This window comes from Podarcis raffonei, chromosome 4, assembly GCF_027172205.1.
Source record: "Podarcis raffonei isolate rPodRaf1 chromosome 4, rPodRaf1.pri, whole genome shotgun sequence".
Lineage (NCBI taxonomy): Eukaryota > Metazoa > Chordata > Lepidosauria > Squamata > Lacertidae > Podarcis > Podarcis raffonei.
This window is the reverse complement of record NC_070605.1, coordinates 72,403,407-72,421,910: the sequence shown is the minus strand read 5'-3', so window position 1 is coordinate 72,421,910 and position 18,504 is coordinate 72,403,407. Positions and strand designations below refer to the sequence as shown.

Here is an 18,504-nt window from a genome sequence, read left to right as displayed (position 1 = left end):
TTTAGGAGGACGAAGGGAGAAATAGTCTGAGCAAATCCAGCAAGGAATTGGGGTGTGAAAGGGAGTTGGCTGGAAGAGAGAAAGTTCCTTCTCTCTGTTTCCTTTTTAAAGTTATGGATTTTTTAAAAAAACACAAGTTAGCCCATATTTTGCACATGTCCTTTGATCTTGCATTGCTGACACCATAGACCACCTCCCATTAAAAACAGTATCCTATATAGAATCACAGAATCATAGAGTTGGAAGGGACCATGAGGGTCATCTAGTCCAGCCCCCTGCAATGCAGGAATCTCAGTACCCTTCCAATTTGAAACCATACCAGACCCTGCTTAGCTTTGTAAATGTGCTAGCAGTTTTATTGCTGCACCACTATATCTTCCCAGAGCTGCAATATTATAATTGGTGGCAGCAGCCACACCCTGCAGGAGAAGAACAACCCAAATGCGGGAAACATAATTTTTATAATTTGTGGTAACAGGGCTGGGAATGTTGGGTGTGTTGCTGCAGCTGCAACATGTGGCTGCTAAGAGGCCAGTACCTGGACAAATCAAAGAGCCCTTTGGAAAGTAATTAAGGAGGAAGGCGAGAAGATTCCCTCTGGTATTTCACAAGTTAAAGGTAAAGGAAAGCAGCAATGTACCATTCTCTCTCTCACACAGCCACACACACCCACACCCACACACACCCACACACCCCATGTGTCGGGAGCAACCCTGGAGGCAACAGCCAACTAAAACTGAAAAACATTTACAACTGCATATATATAAAATAGCTTCTGACTTGCATGGTGCTAGTTAAGATAAATCTTGCATAATATGATGGGTCATTATTTGGTGTAGCACCGGAAATTGAATTTTTTGTTTAGCAATGGTAAAGAAACAGTGTCAGGCTACACATAACATGGTGGAATGCTGAGCTGGTAGAATAACTACCTCTTTAGACTGCAGGTTGGGGGTGGGATACCATTTCTGAATGTGAAAGAGAGAAAAAAAGAAATGGAAAATGGACCACATCAGAGGGAAGCATTATACAGTATACAAACGTTTCTGGTTTTCTAATTGCATTGAGGGGGGTTTTGTTGCAGAATAAGATGGTAGGATGCTGAGATAATAAATTAAAGTGTGCCACTTGAGGCTGCAGATGAAGATCACATTTTGGATGCTCCGCTCTATAGAAAACCAGTATAATGGTCAAAGGTGTGGACTGGAACCTTTCAATCAGATGTACTAATTATGTACTTGCAGGCAAGTTTTGCTTTGTTAATATTAGGGCATTCTAAAATGGCATTTTCATACCTGTAGACCCAAGTAGCACACCGCACACTAACATCTCAGAATTCTATCTTGTTAGTCCATGCATGTGTATATTAGGCCCAAGTTAATTATCATAGTTTTATTTCACTAGGTCAGCTTTGCAGTTTGTTTTATGAAAGCAGCTGTAAATGGTAAGTGGTAAAATTATTCTCAAAAGAACAAGATAAAATACTAGCTTAGTTGTTGCTATCATCCTTATTGGATTTTTGTATTGATCTTCCTCCTAAAGGAGCCCAGGGTGAATTTAGGCTGTAAGATTATGACTTATGCCAAGCAGAGCAAGAATTTGAATTGTTTATTTTTTTATTGTATTTATTGGTCTCTTCTTTACCAAGGTAACTCAAAGCGCCTTACAATATATAAACAAAGAAAGAAACACATATATGAAAACCAGCCTAAAAGAAAGCAAATAAATAGCTAAAAGACAATACAGATTGCACTAGTAAATAAATATGTAAGATGGACAACAGCAGTGGGGTTGGTAGTTTTCTTTACAATTATGAAGAATGCTTGCACCAGCAGTACAAATACGTAGCATAAAGATGACGGCATCTTCCCCACTCCCATTTACATTTATATCCTGCCTTTTTTCCATCTTGGAACCCAAGGCAGAATACATATGGTTCCAAAGTGGTCATCCGTTCAACACTGACCAGACCAAAATTTGTTTAGCTTCAGCAATGTAGTGGTGACCTTACATGAAGAACAACTCCCATTGTTCTAGGTGCATTTTGTGACAGGAATTTCATTAGTGCGAGCAGTTTCTGAGCTCTGGGCGCAGTACTGTGCCTAAGATTTCAGATTAAAACTGCAGAGTGGAAGGAAAGGAGGAGCTTTTTCTGCCTTCCCACTTCCAGCTACTGTCTGAAGACTGGAGAAGAGACCCTCTTAAGAATATTAGGGGGGTGGGCAGGGGAAGGACTAGACCATGTGAAAAATGAACATAATATTTTAGCTGCAGTTCTCTCATTTTCAACATTGTATTCTTGTTATTAGAAAAAGTGCACCTAGACATTTACGTTGTTGTGCCCATAACCTAGGTTTAAGGTACCATTTAGCTCCTAGCTTTCATATCTCAGTTTCTGACACCGCTTACACACCTTCAGGTCATACTCTGTGACACTTTTGGCCATGAATAATGCAGTGTTGTTTTTCTTAAAACGAAGTTGCCTTACAAGACCCTGATTCACAGTTTCAAACTAAATAACAAAAGGCAATTTTAGAAAAGGAATCTACACCAGCAACTGTCCTTGTGGCTTTGTCATAGTAATACTTATGTAATCATACATACGCAGAGTATAACAATGAAATTATTCCTTTTCAAATGGTGGAATAGCACATAATTTGGTTCTCAGGGTAACCCCATTCACATTAGTTTAATTCAAATCATGATGCCACAGAGAAGAGAGCAGATTCTTAAATCACATGTTCTTATCAGCTTCCTATGATCAAATCTAGATCTACCTATGCATGATGCAACAATTATCAACATGAGAGTTCCTGTTATATCCAAAATGGCAGAACTTGTGGCATGATCCAGCCAGTGAAAAGCACTTTAAAGCACCATACACATCAAGAGGGGAGTTGGCATGTGTTAACTCAGGATAGTCCACGAAGATGAAGCATGTATAAGCCTCGGAGTCTACCAAGTTCAAAAACGCCTTGGACAGGATTTGCAACAATCTATGTAGATTACACACTGCAAAATTTTATAAGGTTTTCAGTGGTCCCATGTTAAGAATGAGAAAACCCAGTCTTTTCATAATTTTGACAAACAGGCAATTAAAACTTTTAGGCTTTCTAATTTACAGTCCAAGCAAATTAAATAATAAAAAGCTCTGACAATTTTGCTCAAAACTTCAAAGAATCTTTTTTTCATGATTTGGCCCAATCACGATTCTAGTATACTAAATAAATATTAGTATGTTTCAAACTTTATTTTTATAAATTTGTGGGCAGCAACTCTAAAAACGATTTCAAAAAGAGGCTTGTGAATTTGAATGCTTTAGTGTGTTCTACTAATGTAACTTTCTTGGGATGCAATTTATTACCGGTAGTTCAGGGTCAGGGAAACTGTGGCCCTACGGATGTTGCTGTGCTACAAGTTCCATTATCCCTGACAACTGCCCATGCTAGCTGGGGCTGATAGGAGTCCAACAACATTGGGAGGGCCACAGTCTCCCACCCCTGTAGTAATTTGAACTAGTACCTTGTTGAACAACCAGGTCTATAGGAGAGCACACAGGATTCAAAGTCAGCTATGTTATATGCCACAAGTGGGTACAACTATAGTTCAGAAACAAAACACAGACCTACTCCATGTACTCAGCAAATCTCTCATTAGGTGCTTCAAGGAAGTAGTCTATGAAGAAATTTCTAAAATCAGAGAACATGCACTATGAATTCTGTGGATGTATAATCTGGATTGTTCTCTAAAGGCCTCCCAACAGCATATTTCACTGAGCACATTGGAACTTACTTCTGGGAATGTATGTATCTGCAAGTAAAAGGAGTGAGAATTAATAATTACAAAATTAGCTATATTGGAACCTGAAACAGGACAGATGGCAAGGACAGTCTGATGACATGATCTGAGCCTGTTGGATTCTGAATCTGCACCAATTCTGACTTGCAGCTAACAGTCTCAGTGCAGAAAACTGTTTCCCTTCCTACAAATATAAATAATCAATTCTTCAAAGGCACTGTATGATTCCCATGATGCTCCATCTGAAAGAATATCTGTAATGTAACTTCATGCCAAGCTCTTCTTTGCTAGGAAAGGAAATTCTTCCTCCCCTTCCATAAAGGGGAACAAACCACAACCGCTACCACAGAACTGTCTTACCTAGTAGCAGCATTAACCTGCATACTGTACATTGTTACATAAGCAGGTTTATTGCAGTGCTGTTGAAGCATATCTTCATTGCTTCAGACAAAGAGTAAGGTATAGCAATGCACAGATGCATGTCAAGCTAATGACTCTGAATGTTCTGAGATGCCTTCAGAGCTATTTAGGTATTTAGTTTATTGTTTTTGTTTTTAAGGTTCCACATGCTGCCATTTCTTTCTTGGACTCTTTGATAAGGAGTATGTCGAGACTGAGCAGATAGTTATGTTAAAGGCAGTAAGCATTGTATCCAAAATATCTTTATTAAACTAATAATTTGGTGCTCAATAATAATTAGGGGAAGTTTTAGCACCACAGCTATATCTTCTCGCTTTAAATAATGTAAGCTTCACTATAGTGCCCATTATAAGGGCAGTAAATTTACAAGCCTTGTATGGATGCAAATGAGCAACATCTCATTTCTCAGTCTCATAACTGGCCCCCTTTTATAGCATATTTAAACAAAGAATATCTACTCTCTGATAACCATTACATTCTTCTCAGCATAACCTTCAGCTATTTAGCAGGTGATGCAGAGTTGCGATTTGCTATGGCAATTAGTGGCAAAATGCACATTCCTTAACACTTATTTCAGCTGTAAAGTTAAGCCAGTGAGTGTCTTTCTGTATGCTCCCAGCATTGTATTTTATCTTCACTGATGTCATGTTTCCATTAACCTCCCACTTAGCTGAAATCCCCACTAGGCTTAATAGAATGGTATTACTGTATGAAATAAAAACAAGTCATTAAAACAGCGACTGATTGTCAACTTCGTTTTAATCCTTGTTCAATATACATATCTCATAAGGGTGGCAGTGATAACTCGTTATCTTTCTAAGTGCAATTAAATTAAAAGAGGTTTTAAAAGAAATCTGCTCTACAAGTTAGCTAATTGTGTCAATTTATTTTCCCTAAAGACCATGATTAATGAAGGCGTTACTTAATTATTATTGTAGGTATAGTCAGTCTATTTCTCAAATATATTTGTCATGTATGGCTCAATGAACATATGACCTACAGTGGAAATGGAGAAAAAAACTGCATGTTCTGTATTATGTATGCACTAAGTTTGTCATTCATTTCCACAGATCTAAGGGACACATCACAGATTCCAAGAAGCAGCCTTAAGATTTGTTTTCAGACAAAATTTCTATTAAAAAAGAATTTATAAAAACTAAAGTTCAAATGACTGTTTTTTAATAGTTCTACAGTAAATAGTGAGAAATTTTTATTGCATAATCCCTCTCTTGTATGTCTCTTAAATCAATGTTTCCATGTATCTTTTCCAGTGGCATTTATTTTTGTTCCAGCTCCTCAGCAGATACTGTGTTCCCTTTCTTTCTGTCTCAACTCATCTGCTGTGAAGCTTCTCATTACTATGATGCTCTAGGGCCTAATGTTTGGGCTGCAGTCCTATCTATATACACATACCAATTGTATTCAATGGAACTTACTTCTGAGCAGGCTTGTATAGTATTGCATTGCTAGTGTTGATTTAGAAGTGACAGAGGGAGACATAAAACAAGTATAACACAACTTGAGAAAATGTTACATCAGTGCAATTCAAAATATGCAGACATTGCTGAGTGTACCTGATGATAGGAAACTTGGGATATCAATGTGGGTTGATTTTAGGGCAACAGGTGGCTTGTAAGAATACAGAATAATGTGCTGGAAGAGTATACCTAGTTGATTTCCTATTTTAAAAAGGCACACACAGAGAAGAAAACACACACACACACACACACACTCCTTCTCTCTCCTATGCATATTAGAACTCTGGGTTCACAACTTCTAACTCACAAGTCATGAACTATGAACTACAGTGGTACCTCAGGTTACATACGCTTCAGGTTACATACGCTTCAGGTTACAGAAATAGTGCTTCAGGTTAAGAACTTTGCTTCAGGATGAGAACAGAAATCGTGCTCTGGCAGTGCAGCAGCAGCAGGAGGCCCCATTAGCTAAAGTGGTGCTTCAGGTTAAGATCATTTTCAGGTTAAGAACAGACCTCCGGAACGAATTAACTACTTAACCCAAGGTACCACTGTATAGATCATGTGGTGTAGAGTAGTTGAATGTTGGCAATCCAGATTATTTCCAGTCATGAAGATTGCTAGGTCAGAATGTCTCAATACAATTTACCAACCTAAAACTTTATCCCAGAGAGTGTTATGAGGATAAACATATTATGCTCCTAAATGTAACTGAGCTTTTGAAGATATTGTGACTAATCTTTTTAGATAGCAGCAGGTAAATAATCTAAAAAGAGCAATGAAGCCCCATTTTATAAAGGGATCCATTTCCAGTCAAATGATCTCCGTGCACCTGGAGTGCCACAAACATCACTGAGAGTAAGTAAGATCAGGTCTTATCTCCTACATACTGGTCTGGTTCCCAGGTGACATTAAGCCATGGTTTGTTTAGCTTAACTGTGATCTGAATTCACCCATGCCAACTAACTATGGTTTGTTCATGGCCAACAAAACAGAACATGAAACCGTTGTTTGAAGTCGGCTTACAAATCTTAGTTTATGTTAACCATAGTTTCTCATTACATCCAAACCTTCTATCATGGCTTAATCCTGGCTTGTTTTGATGTCTTACTCCAAAAGCTACAGAGACAAAAATGGTTAAAAAATGTTAATTAGCTGAAATAAGTCGTAGTTACTTTGTTCATCTACAAGACATCATGGTTTGTTCAACAAACCTTGATTAAAACAAACAAGGGTAATTGCAGCCATGGAGTCAGTTCAGTAGGGCTTGGATTAGCACTGTGAAGCTAAAAATGAATTTACTAGTCACACAGAAGGCTGTTTACATGTGTTAGACAATGGACCTGTGTATAATTGTAAGGTAAGACCATAAATTGAACAAAACTCACACAAAGCCAACTATGCAGTGAGAAACGCTTGCTAATTTTTATTACATCAGTTTGTAATTCAGAGTTGTATGCAACTAAGTAATTCTCAGAGCAGACCCACTGAAATCAATGGGCAAGTTAGTAATAACTTAAGACTTCAGTCCTAACACCACTTACTGGGGAATAAACACCACTGAATTCAATAGTATTTCTGAGTAGACATGGTTAAGATTACCCTATAATTTAAGTCCATTGATTGTGATGGCTGTAAATTGGGTATGATTTCAATAGATCCAACAATTATTCCTAAAGGTAGGGATAGGGGATAAATTTGATTCAGTTTGCATGGAAAGTTGAAGCTATGAAATTCACACTTTCCAAAACAATATGAGGTGTCTTTCAAAATCTGTACTTATCTAAATTTTGTGATGCAGCTCTAGAAGCAAAGCTTATAAAAATGCATATATTAAAGTGTGTGCAAAAAAGGAACATATTAGGAAAAATATCATACAAAAAATGGTTACGTAACTGTGTACAAATTAGTTAGGAGAAACTTGTGCTCAAATACTGAAGAATTTGCATGAGAATTATTTTTTTAATCAAATTGCTGCAGAAATATGGCTAACTGAATTTAATTTGGGGGGAAAAATGAGAGACTAAGGGAACTGAGATTTTCAGATCCTTCCTTCCCTACCTAAAGATTTCTTTAAAATGCACTGTGCAACACTGAATACACACAAAACTCCAGCCAAGGTTAAAACCTATATAAACTTCTATAAACATGTACAAATCTATTAAAAGCACCATGGTATGATACAATCCTTCAGATTCATTGAAACCACTCATCATTTGGTTCATTGCTCATGGCAAACAAGCTGTTACATTTCTGAAAGTTCTAAAATGCTACAAGTATCACATTGAGAGTCTGATTCAAAGCATTTTTGTTTGTTTCACAAAAATGTAGCTTCAGTATTCCTCTAATGCAAGTCTGCATTGCATAACCCTCTTAAAACAGCAATTATTAACAAACCAAACTACTTTGTGTTACAACTAGTAGGTATTTTATTGATATATAAATTGCTTGTTTTTAAAATATACTCTAGAAATGTAACACATTGGAAAAAAGAAGCTTGTATTAAAGGTTAAGAAAATATCTGTGAAATTTCAGACATAGGATTTTGTTAGAGTCTTTTCAGTACACACTCACTGAAGACCACAAACCCCTGGAAAGCCATCTTAAGAAAATAATATCTCAGAAGTTGAAAATTGTGTTGATTAATTTTCTTTTGCAGCTGAATGTAAAGACACTTAAACAGAAAACCTCTTTAAGGTTTGTTTTCACTCGTTGGTAACTAAAACATCATCATCATTATTTTTTAATCCCATTAATAAGTCAGTAACATCCTATTTCTCCCACCATTGCAGCAGTAGTCCCTCCTAATAGCTTTGTACCTTCCATCAAATGCACCCCCCCCCACACACTTACCCAATAATATAACAAGAAGTCCAGGTTTATTAAAAATGCTTCACTAAGGCTCTATCTCTGCTCACTGTATGTTTTGCCAATGAGCTTAATCAGAGCCCTGCCCACTTCAAGAGTAGCAGTGCAATCGTAAGCTTGTACTCAGAAGCAAAATGTTTAGGATTGCAGCTGGGAAGAGCAAGCCTATACTCCGTAACTCCTAGGGAAGGGAAGCAGGGGAGAGAGAAGTACCCCCAGGGAGGTATAGAAGCATAGAATTCCACTCATCTTTTGCTTGCTTGGCCAGCAGCAGTCAAGTCAGAGGCAAATGAAAGAGACCTTCCTGGACTCAAGCCCCCATTGCAAACACAACTGAGCAGTTCCCAACCCACTCAGCCATAGAAGCAGAACCATCATGGGGCGTCTCCCCTCACACACATACCACTTCCAGATTCAGTTGTGTATACCAGGAGCACATGGGTTGCCCAGGAAGTCCTATATCAGCCCACCCTTTGCTGTTAGTGCCAAAAGAGCCACTGCCCCCCTGAGACCTGATAGCATCCAGTTCCCTACCTTCAGTCCCATCCTGAAGCCCAATCCTACTAAGGGGAAAGGCATTTCAATCCACTATTCCCTAGCAATGGAAAACAAAAAAACAAAAAATGAATGTGGCATAATCATAGGCTTTATTGAACAGCATTTCAATAAAGGAGGAGTGGGTGGGGAGGGAAACCACATAGAGGGTTGCCAACCAGTCATCCAAGCAGAGCTCCTGTGCCTCAGAAAGCAGCACAATGGTCAGCAGGATGGTGGCAGGATCTGTTTCTTTCATGGCTCCAGCTCCACATTAGGACACTTGTCTAGGTATTGCATAGCTGGCATGACATTGGCAATGAATCAGGAGCTTGTGTAGTGCAAGTGGGCTTGTCTAGTGCAAGTGAGGAACATGGATGGGTTGGGCCTCCTTCCTGGTCGACTTGGAATGCAATGTGGGAGAAGGTCCTTTACAGCAGTCTGTGGAGAGCAAGGGAAGACAGAGAGCAATAAGCAATATGTAACAGATGCAACACAGAGCCCATGAATGTGGGGGCACAGTAGATGTTTGTGAGGAGGTGAGGAGGAAGAGGGAGTGGGAGTGGGGTACCTGAGTTATTGGCCAGAACTCAGTCTCCTTCACCTTGGGAAGGGAAGTGACTGAGGCCATACTCGCCCTGGTGGGCTGCAGTGCAACTCTCTGTGTGGAGGAACAGCTTATTCTGCTCTGTGTGCCCAGGATGTGTTCCTGTCAGGCAAAAGAGCTCACGAGTCTTTGGCCAGCAGTGGTAATGGCTGGATTGGAGTGTTTGCTTTTGAGAGTGACTGCTCCTGCCTGTTTGGGGGAACCAAGCATTACTGCAATACAATATAGGCAAGGCATCCATACGCAAAGAGGGGGAAACTGTTGCAGGAATTCCACTTTGTAGGATGGCTGCCATCTCTGCTCGCTTACCTGTGTGGAGTGCTCTGTTCTTGAAGTTCCAGTTGTGGCAGTGTAGTGGGAGTTGCAGGTTGGTGTTTGTGTCTGGAGTCTTAAGGTGAAGTACCTGTTAGGATCCTAGATAGAGAAGTGTTAGCAATGTGCTCAAGTCCCTGTGTCTCTTCTGGAGACAGGCAATTTAATGAAACACTCCCTGTTTGTTCAAAGTGCACCTTCTTTATGTTTCCCATCACCAGAGTTTCCCCTATGTGTACTTGATCTGAGTGAGGCCTGAAAGATATATGTCTATGCTAGGTACCCAGTTATCTTATTTATGATCTCTCTGTATGCTGTAACTGAGTGCTGATTTGCACCATATCTTACATGCTCTCATAATGATGTGAATGAGGAAGGAGATTGGTAGGGGAACAGGAAGTTTTGTTTTGTTTTGCTCTTCACTGAGTTGAATGGGAGGAATTTTCCTTACATCAGCTCCATGCTCAGTGTCCCTGCCCCATTTTGGCTGCTAGGCCAGCAGACTTGTGCTGGTATACAAGATATACAGCAGCATGTTTCATGTTCTCCTGTTGGTGGTGGTGGTGGTGCTTCTTCCCTATCCTACAGATAATCCCTCTGCCAGCATAACTGAAGGATAAAATTGAGTTCTAAAGTACTTAGCTATTTTAAGTACAAGTGGTAAAGGCAAGGCACATTTCCGGTATGAAACACTCCTGTTTGTGAGTATTGATTACTTGGTTATTAGTGTTAGTCCAAAGTGGAGGTGTGGGTGGATGTATAAGTAATATGTGCCATAGGTTTGGTATATCAGCAGCAGCAGCACTATATATCCACAAGAAATGCCTGCTAAAATGCTTAATATTTTCAGAGCCTAAGCTTTAATCATTCTCACAGCAGAGTTTCAGAGAAGATGAATATATGATAGCTTCCTTCAGATATCTGACAGGCTGTCATGCAAAAGGTGAACAGAGAACAGGGAATGAACCTTAAATGGGTGGAAATGGCAGGGAAGCAGTTTTGAACTAAACATTAGGGTAAAGGCTGTGCAATAGTGGGGGAGACTGTTGCGGGAGATGGTGGCAGCTCCTTCCTTGGGGTGTTTAAGCAGAGGCTTGACAACAATCTGACAGAGTTGCTGTAGGCAGTGGAGGCTGGCTCATTAGGGCAAAGGGAGCACTGAACCACCAATCTCAGTCTTCTCTGCTATTTTGCTTACAACCAGTCACAGGGTAGCTCTGGATATCATTGGCTCTGCCTGCTGGTTTTAATAGACCCTAGCCACCAGTGGCGTGGCAGGACCTTCACTGAGCTAGCCTAGATGACCTCTAAAGTCTCTTCCATCCATGTGAGGCCAGGCTGATTATTAGCACTGCATATTCATAAATCTAGGAAAGTTGCCTTTAAAGCTTACTTTAGCATTTCCCAATCCTAACATTGCTTTGCACTTATCTAATGAATTTCTCTCTCCATTTCCAGCTCATGCCACAATGCACAGACCACAGAATTGTAGAATTACCAGGGTTTTGTTTTGTTTTGAACTTTCTGCGCCTTTTACAGGTTCAGGACAAAGGGGAGGGGAAATCAACAGATACAGCTTTTCCCTCCCTCTGTTTACTGAATCAGGATGGGGAAAACCAACACACGTTTCATGTCTCGGCTACCTGTAGCTGTTAGGAAAGGAGTTAGCCCTTAAGAAAGTCTCCATTATAAGTAATGGTTGTTAGAATATAGGGACAAGAGAGAGCATCATTAGCAATTACTCGAATTAATTATGTTTGTATCTCACTTTTCCTCCAATGAGCTAAGTGCATCTCCTGCTCCCCACTCCTACTGTCACTACAACCCTGTAAATTAGGGCTAGACTGAGGGCAAATCCATATTGTAGTTTAATGTGGATAGTAAACTTCCTGTACCTCCATTAATTATCTATTATCCATATTCTCAAAATCATTGCCTTTACACTCTTCTCCCTCCCTCAGTCCATATTTTCTCATGCTCTCTCATTTTTTTGGAGTATCCCTGGTATGAGAACATCTGGATTGAGGGAATAGAAAGTGTAGGAAGGCAGGGTTTTGGAGGTGGATGTCATGTGGTCAATGGAGAATTAATGCAGGTACAGGAAACTTACTATCCTCATTAAACAGTAGCATGGGTGACGCCTGAGAGATGAAGGCTGGCAAAGTTATCTCAGGAACTTCGTAGCTGAGCCATGGCTTTCTTAGCTCAAGTTGTACCTGAACCCTGCTTTCTTTGTTATAAGTGCAACACTTTATCCCTATATCTTTGGGAGAAATCAGAAACTAGAAATGTCAGCAGATCACTTATGTTGTTTGTGGAATGTCAAGGACTGGTCAATTAAGATATAATATCCCACCTATCAGGGGAAAGAACATTGCATGCAGGAAGTTCCAGGTGCAATCCCTGGCATCTCCAGTAGAATGGACCAGGTTAACAGGTGATGAGAAAGACCTCTCTGCCTAAGACTATGGAGTGCTACTACCTGTTATACAATACTAAGAAAGACAGACAAAAAGTAGGAACTGGTATAAGGTGGACATTACATGAGTGGTTCACACACCATCTGGTATTTTACAAAAAAAGATGCACGCAAATGAGAATGTATCTACCCTGAATAGTATGCTTCTCTCAAACAACATGCTCTTTAATGGTTCAGTCAGGGGTGAATAGAAAAAGTGCTGGTGCCAGATTCCAACTCACCTTCCCAATAATGATAGAGAAAAGTAGAGAGACTGATGCTCAAGTGTTGCTTGTTCCCAGGGACAGCAACAACTATATATTTAGACTTTAAAGCAGGCTTCACCAGCCTGATGCCCTCCAGCCGCTGTTGGAGTGTAACTCCCATCAACCCCAGCCATCACAGGACACATTGGCAAAGGCTGCTTTAAAATGGCATAAATATACATTCTCACAACATTTCCGTATCAGGGAGAAAAAGCAGAACTTCATTTGAGGTTTTCCCCCTACTACATACTAAAGTTATATAAGGTGATATATTCATTTGCAAACTGAAGTTGCTGTGTATTTATAACAAAAAAATTTTTTCCCTTCCAGTAGCACCTTAAAGACCAACTAAGTTAGTTCTTGGTATGAGCTTTCGTGTGCATGCACACTTCTTCAGATACGAGTATTTATATGTGTATTTATAGTAATGGCCTGATCCAATGTAGATCCACTCAGGAGTAAGTCCCACTGAGTTCCATGGATTTACTTTCAAGGAAACATTGCACAGAACTGGGTTTGCAAAATCATAGCACCATGGTCCTAAATGCATTTACCTGGACAGTAAATTCCATTTATTTTAATTGGAATTTGCTTCCAAGTAATTGCTTAGGAGTTAGGTGTTAAGTGATGCACAGCAATTTTAATTAGTAAAATCCTATATTTCATTATACATAGTGTCACGCTATAAATTTCTGGAGGGCTGAGGTACAGTTAGTGCGAGTTACAAATATTTATTCTGTTGCGTAACTTACATAAAGAGACTTGAGCATGTACTGAAGTAATACTGCATATAGAAACCTGCAGTTTCACAACCTGTACAAATGTGATGCTGTTTAATCGTGTGTCATGTATATGAAGTTACACACTCACTCATCCACAAGAATAAATGAAATATAATAAAACTTACACTTTGTGAAACAGCTTGATATATTTTCTTCTACATACATTAGCCCTACTATCCTTCCTGCAATGGGGTTCAACACCAAAGGCACAATACATCAGAAATCTGTTATGCACATCCCTAATTGAAATGAACAAGAGCAATGCAAAAACACCAACATGCTCTTCAGTAGCTCCCATTCATTTTGAAGTGAGCGTGCACAGGAGAAAAACCCTATGAACTGCATGTCCATTTAGTCTATTTATTTATTTATTAAGAAATGTGCATCACATTTCAGATGCCAGAGAGAGAGAGTTGTTTGTTGAAGATTTACTGAAAATCATGTGGTATTTTAGATAGTGTTCACGCACAAGAAGCCTACCATTGTAGGGAATAGTTTTCAGCAAAAATGGTCTAGTTGTTTTAGACATCTGCTTGTGACCTTTTACTTGCTCACAGAGTCCTGAGCAGCAGGCATTTCAGCTAAAGAGAGGAGAAGATGATAAACAAATGGATTCAGCAATATAGTTGCCAGGCATGTAAACATGGATGACATTGCTGCTGTAATCACATTAGTTTGTAGAGTGCATTAACAATAACATCAAGACTGATCAACTAGCCATGTCAGAAGATCTTTGAAGTGCAATGCAAGAAGGAGCAAAATTCACTGGATATCACTGTAGAAGGGCATCTCTCTCTCTCTCTCTCTCTTTCCAGACTATATAAACAAGGCTCCATGGGTAGGAAGTCACCTTGAGGCAATGCAATGCAACATCATCTCAAATCACAGAGTTGCACTTTGAGTACATGGAGGGGGGAGGGTTAAAACAAAATCCATTTCCTTCTTGTCTCCCTTCCCCATAGTGTCCCTCTTAATTGGTGCATATGCAGTGGGAGACAGAGGTAGTGTATCTGTCTCACACAGCATATATACCAATTATGGGTGAATACATCATGTAGTCTCTGCTCTCATTCCTAGACCTTCTACTGTCTACAGTACAGCCTGAAGGTTTATTGCCTCCCCCTCTCCATTTCAGAAAGACACCTCAGTTCGATCACCTCCATCTAGTCAGTGTGTCTTACATTCTCCCCTGCCACTATTTTACAGAAGGCTAGGGTAAGCGAGGTCAATATGATACATTGTCATCATCATCATTTTAATCTCCCTATGAGGCTGTCCACATTCTGTCTTCTCTGTGCAGGCAATATAAGAAGAGAGCAGACTGCACTTCCCATAGCATTCCTGATATTTATAATATAGCAACACACACATTTACTGGCTTTGCAATTGAACACATTGAGTGCAATCCACCTCCCACTTAATTCAATGGCAAAATTTCCTACTGATTTATTTTAATGGAATGGGATTTCATCCACTATCAGAAAAGCTAGGGGGTGGGGAAGTTGTTTTAAATGCAGAGCTATTATCTAAAAAGGATGCATATATATACCTCTTATCCCAGCCCCAAGACTATTTCAAATGCTTTTGCCATTAATTAGTAAATACTCCACCAACCCCCCCTCCAAACCTTCAATGGGTATTTCAAAATGCAAATCTATGCAAGGTGAAATATATAATATGCAAAATCATTCCCAAGTGTTTATGCCATGAACCATATTTTCTGCCCTTGGAATGTTGCACACATGAGGTCTAATTTTCAATTACTTTCTTGATTTTCCACCTTTTGGATTCACAAAGCGTTCGTTCCTTCTGTCACACGAGCTTACCTTTATGGTCTGTTTAGCAGTGCAGCTACCTCCTGCATACCAATTTAGGGGCTGCAAAGACAACCTAACAGTCCTTGATCGCAGCCTCGCACCTTCCCAATCACACATTGATCCTGTGTGCATTTTAAAACCCTACTTTTTTTTTTAAGAAGACAGCAGCAACCACCAACGCTTCCTCTCCTGCTCAGACATCTACTTCTATGTCTCTTTAGCACACACACCCCTTCTCCCAAACTCCCCATTTGTTGAATTACAGGTAAGATGGTGCAGAGGGGCCAGCGCAGACACGAAGAGGCTACTTCGCATTTTCTCCAGATTTAAATCCGCAAGGAAAACCATCGGGAGACCACACGAGTAGAGGAAGAGCTGACCAGGGATCCGTGCCTCCCCCCCCCCCCATCCTTACACACAGACACTTAGGGTGATGATGACTGTATGGAAAAGCAGCAGCCCAAACAGCCTGGTACTGCAGTGCTTTCTGGAGGATCAGACAGACAGCTATTCTCATGGTTAAGGTTTGGTCCCCCCCCCATTCAATAAAACAACAACCCACCTTTGCTGCTGCTGGAAATGATTGTTTCAGAACTTTTCTCGCCCCCATTTGTAAACAAGATGCGTGGAAAAACTCACCGGGTCGTCCTGATCTCTGTCTGAAGGTCAATCCCGGGCTAGCTTGGATGGCAGTTTTCCTCGAGGGGCTCCGGGAGGTTCGGGTCCGATTCCTGGCCCTTTTTTCCCTCGCCTTTCCCCGCCTCGCGTCTTCCCTCCTCTCTGGCCGTCCTCCCCGATCCGTGTGCGGCGACCCGAAGGCGCCCCTCTATTCAGCCTTCCTCGCCCAGCAGCCTCGCCGCCGACGCTCAGATGCCATGGTCGCAATCCACATCGCGGCAGATGTACCACAGGATCACATAGAGGATGAGCAGGATGGCGAAGATGAACAAAGCCACCAGAATCGCCTTGGTCACCGGGGAGATGAGGGACTGCATGACCCCCGCGCGAGAGCCGCCCGAGGAGCTCGCTCGCCAGTCGGCAGCCCGCGTCGGAGAAGTGAGGCACAAGCCCGCCGAGGAGGGAGCAGACAGGCTCTCCTCTCCCGCAGAGGAGGCGGCGGCGGCGGCGGCAGCCTCCACACCGAAGTCCCCCCGTCGCCTGAAAGAGCCCCGCTAAAACCTGGGCTGCCTCCGCATTGGTTCGTGCCAAGCTGAGGAGGCGAGGGCGCGAGGCTGAGGCGCCGGGCGAGCGGGCTTCCCTCCCGCCTCCTCGTCAGGGCGCCCGGAGAAGAGGCAGGCGGACTGGCTGACGGACTGACCCCGCGGGGCTCTCACCAGCCGGCGCTCGCCCGCTCCGGCAGCCGCGGCCGCAGCGAAGGGGCTGGGGAGCTGAGGGGGCAGGCGGCGAGAAGTTAGCCCGCCCAACGGCGCGGCCATGGGCGCCCCGCGCGCGCCGCCAGGAGGGCTCCTCGGTGGGTTTTGGCGGGCTGAAAGAAGAAGGATGCTCTGCCCGCCCGGCGCGCGTCGCCTTCCCTTTCAGTCAGAGGCGGGCTGAGGTGAGGCGGCGCGCCGCGGGGCGCCGGCTGCTGTTGCTGCCGAGCGAGCGCCTTCAAAGTTGGGCGGCGGCGAGGCGACAGCCCGCAGGTGGTGATGGGGACAGGTGGGGAAAGCCAGGCTCCTCCTGGGAAGCTCCGTGAGGAAAGCCATGAAAGGGCAGCGCCAGAAAGCGGGCGGCTGGGAGGCGCGAGCGGCGGAGGTCGCGCGCCTGGAAGTTCCTTCTGGCCGCCCCGCCGCGGTGCTCCCCGCCTGCGCTTCTCCGAGTGCGTCTGTGCGCGCTTCTGCAGCGGAGGCAGTCGGCTCGCCGCAGACGCGAAACCCGCCTGATTAGTATTCCGCCCAGCAGCGCGCCTTCGCTCTTTTTCCCGCCTCCTTCCCACTCTCCCGCCCGCCCCTCGCGCCTCGTCTAGTCCTTCCTCTCCCTCGTACCGCCAGTGTAGCCGGGGAAACCTCGGCTGTCATTGACTCTGTATGTGTGTGTGTGTGCTGTGACTGTAATTACAAGGGAGTATGAAATGCTGAGGGAGTGAGGGAAAGGGGGGTTGTAAAGGACATGCCCCCCACCTCCTGCTTAACTGACGTCTCCCCTGAGAAGCCTGAGGTCTCCCAAAAAAGATGTGGAGAGTCCTGTCCTCTCCTTTCAAGGGGGCAGAACGGGGGTTCACGCTCAGGTGAGAGTGGCAGGCGAAAAGGGCACCACCTCCGACCGCCGAGGAGAGACAGTCAGGCTGCCACTTATGCGGAGCGTGCGTGCAAGTGGAGTTTAGGCGCGCGCGCGCACACACAGTCGCCACATGTTGACTGCGGCAGAGAGCAGTGCTTTTTTCCTGGGGGGACGCATGCCCCTAAACATTTTGTGCACCTAAGTTTGGCCTCATTGAGGGGCAGTATTTCAATATGAGCAGGAAAATGAGAGTACCCCTAGACACATTTTTTTTAATAGAAAAAGCACTGCACCCTAGCATGTGTGAACAGCCATCTGGGATCTCTCTCAAACACCACAGACAGAGCCTGGGCATGGCTTCAACCCACCACCTCCTGGGCCCTCTAGTCTCTCCCACCCCAACAAAAATAAAATACCTGTTTACCTGACTCTGACACAAAAGCTCACATACTATATCAATGAATGAAATGTTAATGTCTTCCTCTTTCCCTTCCCCCTCTCTTCCCACTTTTCTTTTCCTCCAACCCCATATTGCCTAGAATAGTAACGTCCCACTCTGAACCTGACTGACTTGTTTGAAGGATTCTGTGGCTTGAAAACAGAAGCTCTGGATGCACCCAAGAAAGGATTGAATAAAAACATTTTTTAAAAAACAACAACAACCCACAGTCTATCTCCTCCGTTAACGTTCTTCAGTGCAGCTTCATTGGAAAGCCATGAAATCTGATCCTGCAAAGGCCCAGTCTAGGTATTAGGGCTGCCACCTTCTTTTGTACCTAAGAGGCAGGCAATATGTGGTAGGTAAATAAGACATTTTGGGTTGTAGTTGAGATTTCCTCTGCACCAGCACAAAAGCCCCAAAACATACTCCGCAAGGCACATAGTAAACCTGCTGCAATACAGGTTATCTATCACCTTATAACAGGCACTGTATGGAACAGTTA

The 18,504-nt window shown here is 42.6% G+C and overlaps 1 protein-coding gene across 1 annotated transcript in view; it reads right to left on the bottom strand.

The window, feature by feature from the left end:
- The window catches only part of ZBED1 (zinc finger BED-type containing 1), a 38,692-nt gene extending 22,611 nt beyond the window's left edge, over positions 1-16,081 (bottom strand). The window contains exon 1 of the mRNA XM_053387287.1: positions 15,980-16,081. The gene's annotated coding sequence lies outside the window, so the exon portion shown is untranslated. The remainder of the gene's footprint in view (positions 1-15,979) is intronic.
- Between the last annotated feature and the right edge of the window lie 2,423 nt (positions 16,082-18,504).